Source organism: Nelumbo lutea, chromosome 1 (assembly GCF_056320005.1).
Source record: "Nelumbo lutea isolate HS-2025 chromosome 1, American lotus-T2T, whole genome shotgun sequence".
In the NCBI taxonomy this organism is placed as follows: domain Eukaryota; kingdom Viridiplantae; phylum Streptophyta; class Magnoliopsida; order Proteales; family Nelumbonaceae; genus Nelumbo; species Nelumbo lutea.
The window spans coordinates 71477686-71494279 of NC_142684.1; positions in this window are offsets into that span (position 1 = coordinate 71477686).

Sequence of the window (16594 nt, forward strand, 5' to 3'; positions counted from 1 at the left end):
TTTGTTTTTTTCGTCTTCTTTTCTCGTCACTCCATTCCATCTCCATTCCCGTCTAGGGAGCAACTCCAGTTCTACACAAGCTGTGTATTGAAGTGGATGAATCCAATCAGTCTCTATAGCCAAGGAGCTACTGATAAGACATGGCCAACTAGATTAATGTCAGACTATGGAATGATGGTATATTAGAGTGACACGTTTTGAAATAAACCAAACAAAAGTTTATGGCTGCTCCTCCTTGGCACCGAATAGGGAGAACTCAGCTGGATAGAGACAAAGACAGAGTCAAAAGAGATAGCAAAATCAGGAAAGAGGCAGCAGTTTCATTAATTTTAGGGCAAATTAAAGATTGCTTCCCGGTAGATACAAGGTGGGTCGTTGGGCTGCGGCCAAACCAAGGATGAATGGTTAATAATACCATTTGGAGATGGGGACATGGATGGTGTGAAGGGCAAAGGAGACACCACAGATACCGAAGAAGTAGAACCAGGCACGAGGCACATTGTTGCAACCATCTCCATGGCAGAGGCCGCTGAAGCAGTTGAACGGGGAGAAGGAATGATGGAGCCAATGGAAACATACAGGAGATGCAGTTCCTCATATGTGTGACCAAAGAAACAGATTCGCCACATACAACTTTTGCCGTCCTTCCACAGCGGCTGTGGGTATTTAGTATTTGTATTCCTTTAGGTTGTGCTCACTGTTCAACCTGACAACGTGAGGGTGGGTATTCCGTATTCACATTATTATTAGGCCGTGTTCAGATTTGAGTATCTTAGATCTCAAATCTCATATATGACTCCATGCTCCTCTGGTGTCAACAATCGATTATGGTGGACTTGGGCTCGATGCTGCTTCGGCGCCAACAATGGATTCTGCCGTCAGATCCAGTCCAGATCTCTCTCACTTCTCACACAATGGGTTCTCTCAAGTTCAACTTCGATCACCGCTACCATAACGACATCGAGAACAATTTGTTACTATTTATTCTTATAGATCTGACAGCCATGTGAGCAATCTCAATGGGGTTTGGATATGTTAAAAGGTGATTGATGCTGCTCAATCCGAGGTAGTGTACGAATCGAAGATTGCAATCAAATAGTCCTTTGTGGCAGGTCGGGGCCAAGCTTTAAGGATGAGGCTGCACTTCAAGATCTGTGATCAAGGAAGAAGTCAAAGGCCCGAGGAATTACCCCCGGGTAAGTACTCCGACGCTCAAGTCAGTAAGAGGTGGTAGATGGGTGGGCCGAGCTATAGGGATGCTGGTCCAGGCTAATTAGTAGTGTGGGTGTTACAAGTCAAGAGTCCCTTACCTCGAGCATGGAGTATCTTTTTATAGGCAGAGGGTCTGTATCTTGATTGGAGTAGGTTTCCAGGGAAATTGGGGCAGAGTTCCCCACCGAGGTTACAAGGGGTAGAATCCTACTCCTCGGCGGAGTTGTCCTCCCATCCCTATCCGTTAGGTGGGCTTATCCGTGAGGGGCATAGCTGGCGTGGTCGATAGGACCATGGCAATGTCATAGCCCGACCAGACTGTGCCAATGTGGCCGAGCTGTGATAGATGGCCAGGGGCCTCATGGCTAGCTCAACCATGTCCCCAACACCACTCCCCCAGTTCTGAAGCTGAGGGATGAGGTTTCCTAGGTTTGTTGCCCGGCTGAGGAACTCCCGAGCTTCTGTGTCGTTCGCAGAACTTAAATAAGAAACAAAATTTTGGTTCCTGAACCACTCCCCCAGTTTTGCTATCGAGGAGGGGGAGTGCTCGGCCAGACTACTGCGCGGCCTTGTGGCCATAAGCTGCCTAGTCGAGGATTTGAGTGGCCTAGTCGAGGATCCATGTCGAAGGCTGGACTGGTATTGCGGGTCTCCGCATCGAAGGTTGGACCGGTACTGTAGTTGAATCGGCACAATTAATGGGCGCAACCGCTGCTTGCCGAGGGTGCCACTTCGGTTTTCGAGGCTTCTTGTTATACGTTATTGGTTGCGTCGGTTGGCCTTCTAAGGCATTGTCAACGGTGCTTCATCTGCACCGTTGATCTCTCCTCGGTTTGTGCCCCTGATGGTTGTAAAAGGGAAGAGGGGTTCCCCCCTATCCTCAGTATTGTTTGCAAGAGTGTTTGGCATTCACTGCTCGGCAGATTCGTTGGTCACACAGTTCGGCAGATAGCTCGGTAGACATCTTGAAGGATAGCTTTGTAGCTTTCGCTCTTCAGCTCCGCAAACTATCTAGTATGTCCTCTTCATCTTGTCAGTCTTCTTCCTCATCTGGGTCCTCCAGTAGTTCTGGTTCCAGCTCTTCTCGTGGCTCGACCTACAAGCTTGAGCTGAGAGATTTCGTGGCTGCCGAAGTTGAGGAAGCCAAGGCTGGTACCTCCGGGGTGGAGACGGAGCTTCCTCTTCAGGCAATTCGCCAGTTCGGTACTACGCCCGGGGATATGGCTCGGATTCGAGCTACGTACACCATTCCTGCGGAATACCAAATGAGTTTTCCACTACTCGGGAAGATGGCCACTAATGCTCAACCCGGTGAGTTGTGTGTTTATGAGCACAGCTTGGAGGCTGAGCTGAGGTTCCCGTTGAGCGAGGGGTTCGCCGAGGTGATAAACTGGTATAGGGTGTTGCCGGTGCAATGATGCCGAACTCCTTTAGGTTTTTGCTCGGCTTTATGTCCTACTGTGTCGTCCGTGATATCGAACGAACCCTGGGGATGGTGAGCTTTATGCTCCAATTGAAACACCACCAATAGGGGTACTATTACTTCTCCATCCGATGGAATATTCGTTCGTTGGTTGGGGCCCCTTCTTCTATGAAGCACTGGAAGGAGTCATTCTTCTTTATGTGTATCACTGGAGGTCTCCCTTTTCCTGCCGAGCTACGGGGGCCGAGGACGACTCTGTTGCAGCCCCAATGGTCGGCGCTTACTTGGGAGGAGAGGTCGGCCCTGAGCATGATCCACGAAATCGACATTATTGTGTACACATACTCAGAGATGCCGATGCTCGTAGGGCTGATGGAAAGGGTGGCTGATCTGTTTCCTTTACTTTTGTTTGCTGAGTTAAATTTACCTTGCCTACTTTGTACTTATCTTGGGCATCCTACATTTCAGGTGTGAGTATGGCCAGTGAGGAAGAGATTGTTCACCGGATGAAGGCACTCCGACAAAGGCATGAATGAGCCAGTGTGCAACTGAAGGATCGCTCCAAAGCAGAAGAGCGGCCACGATCCAAGGACAGGGCGGCTCATCGGCGAAGAAGAGTTCGGCAACAAGAGGTCGAGGAGGACGACATTGTCGTGGTTGACCCCGAAGAGGTCCGTCATCTTGCTGGTGCGTCGGTAACTGAGGCAGGCAGCAGCTTGGGTCTGCACATGCCGAGGTGGTTGGTTCGTGTAGATGATAATCTAGAGACGCCCGAGATTACTGAGCAGTTACTACAGGGAATCATGACACTGTCCATAGCTCGGGAACCATTCGGGGTCGGTAATGGAGCCCTGGAGTGTGCGTTACTGCGGTCTGCAGCCCAGGTAAATCCTCTGCTTCTTCTTCCTTGTGTTTTGCTCTCCTTTTCGGTATACTTATCATATTCGTCTGTAGAATGCTTGTGCGGCGGTCGCACTGGTTGATCGTCTCTGAGACATTCGATCATCGTACGAGAGGGAACACTCCGAGTATCTACAGTAGAAGGCCCAGTTGGTCGAGCTCCAGGCCACTGGGGAGTAGCCGGCCGTGCTGGAGAGGGAGGTGACCGAGCTAAAGGCGCAACTGGCTGAGCAGGCTAGTCTTGTTCGGGAGTTGAAGCGGGAGATTGCTGAGCTTAAGGCTGAGTGAGACAGGTTGAGGCAGGAGGCCATCGAGGAAGCCGTCAATGAGTAGAAGGCATCGGAGGAGATGCAACTGCATATGGACGAGTACACCAAGGCTTCCTTCACGGCTAGGTTCAACCTTTTCCGGTGAAGGATCCTTCGCCGCCACCCGGAGTTGGTTGTTGAGTCGCAAGGCTAGGATTCCTATGATCCAAACTCTCCGCAAGGGTCTGCTGAGGGAGCTGAAGATGAGGTTGAAGCCATTGTTGGTGCTGCTTATTCTGTCGCCGAGGATTGATCGGCGACCTCCTATGTTTAACATTTTCTGTGTTTGTTTTTTTTTGGGCTTGGTATGCCGAGCCTTAAACAATGTAATGAACAGTTTAGTTAAATGTTAATGTTTCTTTATCCGATCACATGTTGCTATACTTGTGTCTCTTTATCCAACCGAAGCCCATCTAGCCAGGTTGTTGTGTTTGTCGAGCTGGGCTATGCCTCTTGTGCGATTCTGTTGGTTAGAGTGTGGCTGACCGTGCCATTGTGGGGCCAAGGTCGGTCGTGCCTTGGGTGGCTTCTTTGTACTTTGCGATTTTAGTTCGTCAACCGAGGTATGGTTGGTCGAGGCATAGCCGGCCAGGCTATGCCTCGGTGTCCCCTGTCTTGTGTTGACCGAGGTGTAGCCGGCCGGGCTATACCTCATCACCCCCAATTTTGTGTTGACTAGGGTGTCATTGCCAAGGTGTAGCCGACTGAGTTATGCCCCCTCGTCCCCAATCTTGTGTTGACCGAGGTGTCATTGGCCGAGGTGTAGCCGGCTGGGCTATGCCTTGGCGTCCCCAATCTTGTGCTGACCGAGGTGTTGTTGTGCGGTGTCTGGACTCCTCGGAGATCATTGTCTATGAAGGTGATAGATGTGTCGCGCCTCCTCCCGTGACCTCAGTCGTCGATCTCGCATAGTCGAGCGTATCTTTTCCGTTCCGAGCTGCTTTCCCCTCCGGAAGAAGTTCCTCCCGATATCACGTGGATGACGCAGGCTGAGGGGCCTCGGGGCGGGGGTTGCCGAGCTTCGTCCGCTCTTCGTTCCTCTTGGGCTGACTTCTCCTTTCTATCTATGAAGCCGCTGAGATAGCTGTGCCTAATTAGATCTTCGATATGGTTGCGCAGGTAGAAACAATTCTCCGTATCATGGTCGTGGTCCTTGTGGAACTCGCAATATTTGTCTCAGTTCCTCTTGTTACTTTGTGTCATCATCTTCTCAGGCCACCTGACATAGTTGCGATGGCAGATTTGCATTAGAATTTCAGGCCATGGAATAATAAGTGGCGTGAAAGTCCGATAGGTCGGCGGAGGGGTGCGAAGTCTATGGTCGGTCCAACAATCTTGTCTCTTGTGGTCTTTGTCCGACATCTCAGACTTTCGCTCATCGTCTCTCTCATTTTTCTGTCGGGCTTCTCATCCTCGTCTTTGAGTTGCGCCTGGGCCTCTTCAGCATTGATATACTTCTGTGTTGGCTCATTAGCACAACCAACATTTGAGGATGATTCTTGGAGATGGAGAAGTTGAATGGGGAAGGGCGGAGATCCGTGTTGTATGGCCGTCACTGCAACTGGTTGATTTAAGTCCCTGACTTGGAGTGCTTCTTTGTTGAACCTCGCTAGGTAATCTCTAAGGGACTCCACCTTTCTCTGTCGAACCTGCATAAGGCTAGCCGAGGTTTTCCAATGCTTTTGATTAGCTGTGAACTGTGCCAAGAACTGGATCTCCAGTTGGGCCCATGATGCTATAGACCTTGGCGGTAGGGAGGAGTACCATGCCAAGGCTGGGCCTTGTAGCGTGGTTACAAGGGCTTTGCACATCAGTCCCTCCGACGCACCATGTAGCATCATCTGGGCTTTGAGCGCCGCGACATGGTCGAAAGGGTCGGAGTTCCCATCGTACTTGTCGAATTGGGGGGCTCGCCATCTAATTGGGGGTATCTCATCCACGATGTCCTGGACGAAGGGTGGCTCCTTGGTGATATTCGTGGTGACCTGCACAGGTTGGTCCATGACAGGAATTGCGCTCTTTATGGGTGGAAGTGCGCTCTAACTCTTCTACACGTTTCCAGAGCTCTTTAATTTCAACATCTTTGTTGTCTGGGCTGCAATGTGTATGGCCTCCCTTTTAGGTCGTGTGGGGTGATCCTTGACCAAACTTGACTCAGTGACAAAGACTACGAAGGGTGGCGTCCTCTTACTGAGCCTTTCTTTGAAGAGGACACATGCTGACTAGTGTGTTTGGCTATGGTAGTCTTGTCCGCAGGAATGGGCAATGGCGGTGGGCCTCCGAGTCGTGTCCTACCTCATACACTCGGACCGCTCTCCCCTTACGTCTGACCAGCGCGCTTTGGGGGTCCTAGGTATGAGGATTGTCCTTCGTGCGTGTTGGGGCGTGAGGGGGAACGACCCGGTTGGGTGGTGTAGCAAACCCTAGTGTTTGCATGAATTCGAAGATCTTATCAACCTTTTCCTGCATGGCTCAGAATTGCGTTGGATCTACTGTGGCCAAAGGTTGCGGGGAGTCACGGTGTTGGTTCTCCCAGGACGGGGAATGACCAGCTGATCGTTCAGATTGGTTTTTAGGCATCTTAGTCGTTTTCTTAATTGCACAGCGAGGAATGATATTTTCGGGAAAGGCTTTTTGTGTCATTCCCATAGACGGCGCTAATCTGATGCTACTCAATTCGAGGTAGTGCACGAACCGAGGATGGCGATTAGATAGTCCTTGCTGGCAGGTCGGGGCTGAGCTTCAAGTACGAGGCTACACTTCAAGATTTGCGATCAAGGAAGAAGTCAGAGGCCCAGGAATTACCCTCGGGTAAGTACTCCGACACTCAAGTCAGTAGGAGGTGGTGGATGGCCAGGCCGATCTATAGGGATGCTGGTCTGGGCTAATTAGCAGTGCTGGTGTTAGAAGTCAGGAGTCCCTTACATCGAGCATGGAGTACCTTTTAATAGCCAGAGGGTCCATATCCTGATCGGAGTAGGTTTCTAGGGAAATTGGGGGTAGAGTTCCCTGTCGAGGTTACAGGGGTAGAGTTCTACTCCTCGGCGAAGTTATCTTCCGATCCCTATCCGTTAGGTGGGCTTATCCGTGAGGGGCGTAGCTGATGTGGTTGGCGGGACCATGGCAATGTCGTCGCCCGACCGGACTGTGCTGATGTGGCCATGCTGTGACAGATGGCTAGGGGCCTCATGGCCAGCTCAGCCATGTCCCCAACAGTGGTCATGATGATGATGCAAACACGGGCGATGATTCTTACCCAATTTATAGAAGAAAATGGGTGATATTGGATTTTAAAAAAATTATACTTCACGTGATGTCATGTGTGTATGGATTTTGACGGAACATTAAAGCAGGGTAGAACTAGTCAATTGTAAGCAATAATAGTAGTGATTTAAGACAATAGTTAAACAATAAGGCTATAGTGAGCCAATTAGCTAAATAGTAAGGGTAGTTTAAGAAATTTGTCCATAAAATTATTAAAAGGGTAAGATAATTAGCAAATTCTTTAATGCCGAAATGGTATGGTGCCTACAAATATTTTGAACAGTCAAAATTCATGTGAATCTAGAGCTACAAACAGATTGAGACTGATCTGATATAGGTAGAGCTTGAAACTTAATTGGTTTTTATTGGGATTCAAAAGGGATCTTATCCATCAAATTATGTCAAATTCGGATTGCAAACCGACATTGAATATTATAAATAAATCAAAATGAAAATTAGGGCTTTAAATGTATCAGATTGTATTCAAATTAGGGTATATTTGAATCGGATTCGATATCACATATCCAAGTTCTAATCCAATCAGATCTCACAAAATGGTGGTTCAAATCCAAATCCATTAAGGATGTTGAATATCTGAATATGATTTGATCCAATTTGAATTATGAAAATTTTAATAAATAATTAAAAGAAAAAATATAAAAGTTTATATAAAGTAAAACAAAAAAATATAAGTATATTTCAACTATTATCATCATATATATTAATACATACATGCTTTTTTATAAAAATTTTACAAAAAAAATGCAATATAAATAAATACATTGATATATACATGCTAAATAAATATGTTTATAAATTTATGTAAGTCGGATCGGATCAAATAGGGAGTGAAATCCAAGGGGATGTTTGGAACCGTGGCTGTTTTTCAAAAAAATAGTGTCACGTCGGATCCACATTGGCGTTTCAACAAACACCCATGTATCTCATTGTTTGGTTCAGCCGATTATTAAAAAATCGGGCATGCCTCAAAAATCGGGACCCCACCGATGCATGAAACGCCAAATTTGGCGTTTTGGCATTTCATGCATCAGTGAACCGTTTCCCCCAATAGTTGACTGATGTGTATCCTATGTGGTACTTGTCAGCACATATATGGAAAACGGTAATAAAAATCACCTTACCAAACAGCATAGTGTTGCTCACCGCCTACATGGCAGAAGCGTTTTTTTTTTTTATTATGAAAAAACAGGTATGGGAAGCATGGGCGTTTTTCTTAAAAGTCAGTCCCGAAAAACGCCAATGCTTCCAAACACCATGAAAATTTTCAATCGGATATGATTTTCCGGTCCATTCCAATTTGAAGATTCAAATCCGACAAAATCGGATTCCAACCCATTTGCACCCCCACTAAAAATAACTTTTATATTATATTTTATCAATACAATTAATTGAAGTTATTTATGTAAAACTTGAACCTATTGCTATGGCTTAGTACAAACACAAATATGTTTACGCAAACTTGAACATTGCATGTAGTGTTTCTAAACCTTAAATATGCACCGTACATATTTGTATTTGCACTCTTTCCAAACTGAACCTAATAAAATTTAATAAAAACATAAACATCCTTTTGGGCAGAAGATGAATTATGAAAAATCTGAAATTTTATTTAGTTCAAATTTATATAGCAAATTTAAAAAATTAATTCCAAATGCCCTCAAGATTAAAAGAATTGATAGCAAGTGAGAGGATTGCTTCAAAAGCTTATGGTTGGAAAAGGCTCCCTCATATCTTAATGAGGAAAGGAAATGTTGATAAAATATGTTACTGCTATCCCCTCTTATTGTATGTCAAGATTTCTTTTGACGAAGAAGAAGATTTGTGAAGATATCAAAAAAATTCAGAGAAAGTTTTGGTGGGGAGGGAATAATGGGAAAAGGAAAGTAAATTGGGTCTCGTGGAAGTATGTTTGTAAAAATAAGATGAATGAGAGTTTGGGTTTCAGAGATCCTCATGCCTTTAATTTAGTTCTCTAGCTAAGCATGCTTGGAGGTTATGCTCTGATTCCCAAAATTTATGGGCCAAGGCTATGAAAGCTAAATACTTTCCAAACTCACATTTTCTCATGTCTAAAGATAGAGCTGGTTAATCATGGGGATGGAAATTTGGATTCTAGGTATCAAGGGATACAAGCCAATCAGCCCAACCCCGAAACTTGCCTTGAATCAATGTGTCTCCTCTCTCATAAATGCTATATAAAAATAGAACTTCGAATTCTCAAGCAGTTAGGGAACTCTTCCATGAGGATTTAGCTCAAAAAAATTTACAAAATCAGATTTCCCCTAAACTCTCAGGATTGCATGCCTTTCTGGATTGGTAATGACTCTAGACAATTCACAAGAAAATCTGCTTATTTCATTGCCTTTCAAGATTCTATTGGCCCTGTGGAACCAATCTTCACTTTTGTACAAATGGCCTAGCAGTTGATGAAAATCTTTTCAAAAAATAAATCTCTCACTTCCCTACTTGTCTAAGATGTGAGAAAGAGGCTGAATATATCATCCATTCTCTCCCTTTTTGTGAGGAAAGCAAGTGCATTTGGTTTGGTACATCTTTTGGCTTAAGGGTGAATTTAATTGACAATAAAGCTTCTTTTGTTGAGTGGTTTGCTAATCTAATGAATACACTTGCTCCCGATCAATTGGAAATTGTTGGTTATATTTCTATTGTTGAGTGGCTTCCTCTAATCCTTTGTTGATTATCATTTCTATCAATAGGTTGATAGCAGAGACATCTCTCTATGCTTGTAGAGTAGAAATTGAAAACTCTTTAGCTAAGGGTTGTACAGACCCAAAGCTCTTTTATGTTTGCACCCTCCAAATTCTGGTTTTGTGAAGTTGAATGTCAATGGGGGTTTTTTGGCTCCAAATAAAGCATCATCTGGTGTTGTTGCGAGAGATGCAGCTAGCTTTTGTTGTTGGGCAGCTTGTGGCCCTTTGTTAGCTAAATCCCCTCTGGTGGCAAAAGCGCTGGTCCTTGTGGAAGCAATGAAGGCTGCAAGAAGGAAAGGCTTGTCTCGAGTCTTCTTTGAGATGGATTGTCTTCAACTGGTTTCCCATCTAAGCAGTGCTCCTCACTGTCATAGAGATTTGGCCTTCTTCAAAGATGATATTTTGAAGCTTTGTGCTGGTTCAACAACCAGGTTCCAATGGTGCCCCAGTAGTGCAAAATTCTGCAGCACATGAATTAGCAAAGCTTGGTTTTCATTCTGTGTTATGGTTGGAAGGATCACTCTCAGGCTTGGCTGTCTTCTTTTGTTATTGTAGTTTTTTTTTTTGGTGTTTTTTTCCCTCTATGTTAATTTGTCTGGTTGGTTGTTGCTATGTTTCTCCTTGTTTGTTGGTGTTGGTTGCGTTAATGAATTGCTTTTCTTACCAAAAAACCCTTTTTGAAATACACACACACACAAATATATATAATTGTAAGCATATCAAATTCATATTCCCATTTCATGTTACCCTTAGTGGGCATTCTTTTTTTGGATTTTGAGAGGGGAGAAAGTTGGATGATGGGATTTTGATTCCCATTGACTAAGAACCTCATGTTCTTTTTTCAGATTTATGTGGGGACCAGGGAAAGTTTATTTTCCTAGGTATCACCGGGTAAGTGATATCCATCTCCTAGGTAGGTAAATGACTTTCCCACCTAGGTGAAAAGTTGCCAACACTTGAATGGGACAAAAATACCCATTTTAATAATGGATTTTAATGGTTAAAATGGTCATTGCATTATTTACATGAGAAATAAAAGAACATGGGTAAATGCACTTACCCGGGTAATTGCATTTACCTAGGTAAATAACTTACTGAAAAGCGAACGGGGCCTTAATGGGAATATGAATTTTGGTTAAGGATTAAAACTTTAGCATACATACATACATAGGAGTTATCTCTTTGACACTGCTATTGATGGATGACATTTTCTCAATATGTAAAGACTGGTACTACCATAGGGCATAGGATTTTATTGATTGATCAATTTGAGCAGGTCCAACATCAAAAATTTTACACAGATTGGGTTTGGTTTTTGGCTTATGGATTGGGCTTAAGTCCAAAAAACCCTTGGTTTTTTATGTTTTGCCTGAACCTAGTCTTTAAATAGCTTGAGATGTCCCCATCTATACAATATTATAAAACGATTAGGACCCATGTCAACAGCCCTCTCCTTATACCGTTCTCCCTTCTCTATTCTCTCCTTTCTCCCTTATCCCTTCCTAGCTCTTCCATGTAGCCATGTGGCAGTGCACTTTTCTACAATAGAGTGTCACTCCAAATCTCTCTCTCATGTTCTCAATCACTTAGCCAACCCCCTCATAAAATTTCTCCTAAACTATATCTCCCACCTAAAGTTCTTCCTAAAGCACCTCTTAGGTGGCGTTTGATTGTACTTTTTAGAGGTTTGAATATGAAAATGCTACTTTTCAGACCTCAACCCTTGTTTGGTTGTACCTCTTAAATTGGGTCTGAAACTGATTTTCAGATCTGAAAATCATAGACTTTGGGCCGACTCTTAACGCGCTCAGACGCATTTCAAAGCCGACCCAATGTCCAAAATGTCCCTACAATGTTTCGTAAATGACCCGAGTTACCCCTGATAACCCCAAAACCCAAAAAATCTAAAACATTTTCGTATTTCATGAGAGTGGAATGATAGGCACCACTGGTGAGTCAAGCTCGAGGAAGATGCCGCTGTCCAAGCTCTAGGAAGAACATCTCTAGTCATTCTTCTTCTTCTTCTTATTCGTTTGATTTGTTTTTGTTTGATTTATTTATGTTTATTTTTTTTGTTCGGAAGATGACCTGTTGTTTGTTTTCTTTGATGGTTGATTCGTTTTAATTTTTTTTGGAAGATGAACTGTTGCTCTGTTAAACGGAAGATGAACTGTGGTTGTTTGTTTGCTTTTATGTATGTTTTTTTCCCTCTTTGCTTTGGTTTTCGGAAGATGAACTGTTGATGATTCTATTGATGATTTACTTGTGTATGTTTTTTTAAGTTCCCACATTTTTATTCGCTTAAATTATTCCATTGTTGATGATTTTGGCACTTTTATGTTGAGACCTGTAAAGCTAGTGGACGATTTTTTTTTTTTTAAGGAAACACTAACTTCATACACTTGGGGTCTGTAACAAGAAGGTGATACAGATTTTGCCACATTCTAAACATAAGAGAAACAGAAAGAAAATAAGACCATTCAAAACTTGATGACCTGGATCCTTCTCTGCTCTCCATGATAGATATTTATGCTATGCTTCACGATTACAGATAACCTGAGAGGCATCCATCTCCTCTGATGCTCGGTCCATCAATTCAAGCCACACCTTGTAGAAAAGCCAGCATAGGTAGATCAAAACAAAGCACTAGAGTTCCAAGAGAGATAGATACTCATAAACAGTGACCCCAAACAGTAGCACAAGGGCCCCAAATTCTCTTTTTGGAGATGGAATTGAACTCTATCATGCTTATCCTTTCCTCTTCTTAGCTGTCTTGTGGCGAGCTGTTCATGCTGGGTTTTTAGCGAGATCATTACGTCGAGTTGTGGCCAAGCTGTCATGCTGAGCTGTCATTTACGTCGAGTCATGTCTACGTGTCCCCTGGTTAGGAGGTTGGGCCAAATCACCCTCCATCAATTGCCCCCCACTTCTCGAGCTAAGGGTCTTGCTCTAGCGTGGGGAGTTCATGAAATGACGGGTGGATTTGACCCGTAATTCAAACTAGATTGACCGACCGCATGAAGTATATGCGTAGATGTCAGGCAATTTCTAGATTTTTCGGGCGCCAAAAAATGCACCAAGCTACCTTCAGTTTCGGAAGATGTGCAGTCAGCTTTATTTCAGTCTCGAAAGATGTGTAACCGACTTTATTTCAGTCTCGAAAGACGTGCATTCGGTTTAATTATGAGCCGTTGGATTCGCTTCAATTGGAGCCGTTGGCTTTCGGCATAGTGGCTATAAATAGGAGGGTCCCAGGCCTCATTTTTTTACGCCAACTTGCCTTGCTTTCAGTTTTTGAGGTTGCGCCTTCACCTTGTTTGCTCGAGCTCTCCCCGTTCACCACTTTCTCAGTTCACTTTTTCTGGTGAGTCTTCTATCTTGTCCAATAATGTTTGGGTACCCGTGGAACAGTAACCAGGGCGAGGTCCCCTCAAGCTCGGGGGGAGCTTGGGGTTTACTCGAAGGGCGGTCTTTGGAGGCTCGGGAAGCCTCCAGTAACTTGGCTTCCACTTCTCGGGGTCGGGAGCTAGATAGCTTCGACCCTTCCTCCATATCTATGGAGAGACTTCGGGCCCTAGTCTTTCATTACAACCTCCCCAGGGATCTTATTTACAGCCTCCCATCTGGCAACTATCCCTGGGAGCATGACCACGATGAGATCGTGGTCTTTGAGGAGCAGCTCGTGGCTGGTCTCCGACTCCCTCTACACCCTTTGATAGTGGAGGGTCTTACCCATTTCAATGTCACCATAGGCCAACTGCACCTGAACTCTGTTCGGAACTTGGTGATGACAATTTACCTATTCTTTGAGTAATGTCTTCCTCTTTCCCTTGATACCTTTGCCTCTATACTATCGATCAAGAATGCCTCCCTTGGAGCCCCTCCAGAAATATGATATTATTACTTTTCCCCCATCTTGGCTTCAAGCTCCTTCATGAGCTGCCAAATAGGATCCCAGCCCAGAAGCGGGGTTATTTTGTAGTTCGCAACCCCGAGGGGTGGCACTTTCTGACCCACTAGAGGGCCGCCATTTAGGATCTGGGCGTTGACTTGGACCTGAAGGTTCGGGAAACGCTGCAGTCTTGGGTGGGGGTAGGCTTCCTCTATTCGGATTACCTGGCTGAGGACAAGCTTGCGCAGGCCGGCTTGAGCCCCGGTAGGTTACCTTTTGATCACCTTCTTTTTTTTTTGAGCTAGACTAATGCCTTGTGATTCTTGCAGCCAACATGTCTGGTGTGGATGCACGTCGCTTGCTGTCAAGCAACCAGAAGCATAGGGCGAAGAAGTCGCGCCCCAACCAAGCGTCCACTTCTGGGGCCACCGAGTTTGAGGCTACAAACCCAGCCTTTGTTCCGCCACCGGAGGTCCCACCTGTGCCGTTCGAGGGGGTAGCCGTAGGAGGCAGCGAAGAAGAAGAGGTCCCACCCCTAGAGAAGCACCCTCCAGCCTTGCGGTCTGGCCCCACCATCTTCCCGTGGTTTCCTACTGAGGCGAGGGATGAAAGCATCACCAACTTCCTCATGGCCTCGCGGAGGAGCCGATAGGCGGTCTTCATGAGGAGATCGCGTACTGGGCCGGGATGCACCCTAGGCAGCTCTCCAAGCTGGCCTCGGCTCACTGCATGGTGGTAAGTGCCTGCTTCTTCCCTTTTTCTCCCCCACTTTTTTTACTTAACTTGGTTTTCTGTTGATAGCTGAACTCCACCATCAACACCATGGCCTGTCAGACTGCTATTCACTCCCAGGGCACCGTCAAACAGAGGTCGGAAATGCGAAGGCTCCAACACGAGCTCGACTAGGCCCAGGGTGAGGTCCTCCAGGCCCAGAAGGGGAGCAAGGCCCAAGAGCTGCTTGTTAGGGACCAGGAAGCGCAGATCTCCCGACTGTTTGAGGAGAGCGCCCATTACAGGGAAGATTCTTCAAGGGTGACAACAGAGAGGGAGCTTCTTCGTCAGCAGGTCCAGAGCTTGGCGTCCATGCTCCACGAGCGGACCTGAAACTTCGACGCCGCGGTGGAGGAAGAGCGGGCTAAGGCGGTGGAGGACTTTAAAGAGTCCCACCAGTTCCATGACCTCCAGGTCGAGTACGGCTTGAAGTCTTCCCACTTGGGATTCAAGCTTTGTTGATGGCTGGTCCGGAAGAAGTTCTCTGGTCTTAACCTTGAAGGCATGACAATGAAGGACCTGGCCCTAGAGACGACAAACACTGTGGAGGAGGAGGAACTGGACTCCCTGGAGGAGAGGGACGAGGACGTAGAGGTTGTGGGACCCTGAGGCTAGTTGCTCTTTTTTCTTTTTTCTAAATGAATCTTTGAAGTGGTTGTTCTCGGGCGGCTGAGCCCGGTTCTCTTTTTTCTTTTTTCTTTGACGTACTCTCCCGGGCTGTTAGGCCTGATTTTTTATTATTTTGTTTTTATAAGGACCTTGGTAATGTTTGTTTTTCTCTTAGAATGGTTCCTTTTTTGATCCAAGCATGTAGAGAGGTTACCCGAGCTACTGAGCTATCGAGCTGGCAACAAGCAAGGGTAACTAGAATCATTTCAAATTATGCGAGCTACTTAAGGCGCCGAGGTCTTTCGTTAGCTCGGCGTTTTAGCTCTTAGGTTGGGGGAGTGACTTAGAGTCCACTCTCCTAGAATTCGCCCATGTCGAAGAGGTGACTAGGTCTTATAGTGCCGATGCCTTTTTTTAGCTTAGCGTATTGGCCCTTAGGCTTAGCGAGTGACTACGATCCAGCCCCTTCTAAAGTTCGCCCATGCCGAAGAGGTGACTAGGTCTTATAGTGCCGAGGTCTTTTGTTAGCTCGACGTATTGGCCCTTAGGCTTTGGAAGCGACTATGGTCCACCCCCTTTTGAAGTTGTTCCATGTCGAATAGGCGACTAGGTCTTATAGTGCCGAGGTCTTTTGTTAGCTCGGTGTATTGGCCCTTAGGCTCGGAGAGCGACTTGTAGTCCACTAAGCTTGGTGATTACAGGTAATACTGCCTTAAGTTGATAATATTCCATGTCTGAGGTACTTGTTTCCCTTCTAGGGTTTTGAGATCATATGTTCCTTCCCCGAGCACCCGCTTTACTCGGTAGGGTCCTTCCCAATTTGGCCCGAGCTTACCAACACTGGGCTTAGGCACCATAACTTTACGAAGAACCAAGTCTCCGACACGAAGGTTCTGCTTCTTGACCCTGGTGTTATAGTACCGAGCTACTCTCTGCTGGTAGGCCATGGTCCTAATGTATGCGAGGTCCTGTACCTCGTCAAGTAGGTCGAGGTTGGTACGTAGCTCGTCTTCGTTTGTTTTGTCGTCATACACTTTTAGACGTAGCGTGGGAACCTCGATCTCGGCTGGGATGACTGCTTTAGTGCCATAAGTGAGGTTGAAGGGGGTCTCACCTGTTGCGGTCTTTACTGTGGTTCAATAAGCCCATAGTACACTAGGTAGCTCGTCTACCCATAGTCCCTTAGCTCGGTCGAGGCGTGCCTTCAGTCCGCGGAGAATGGCTTTGTTCGTGACCTCTGCTTGACCATTTGCTTGAGGGTGCACCACCGAGGTGAAGTTTTATGGAATTCCCATATCTTTGCACCAGTTCTGGAATTTAAAAATCCTCGAATTGCTTACCATTGTCAGAGATCAGTACCCGGGTAGTCCAAAATGGCACACTATATTCTTCTAGAAGAAGTTCTACACATTTCACGCTATGATCGTTGTGAGAGGTTCAACTTCTACCCACTTAGTGAAATAATCAATTGCCACCACTAAGA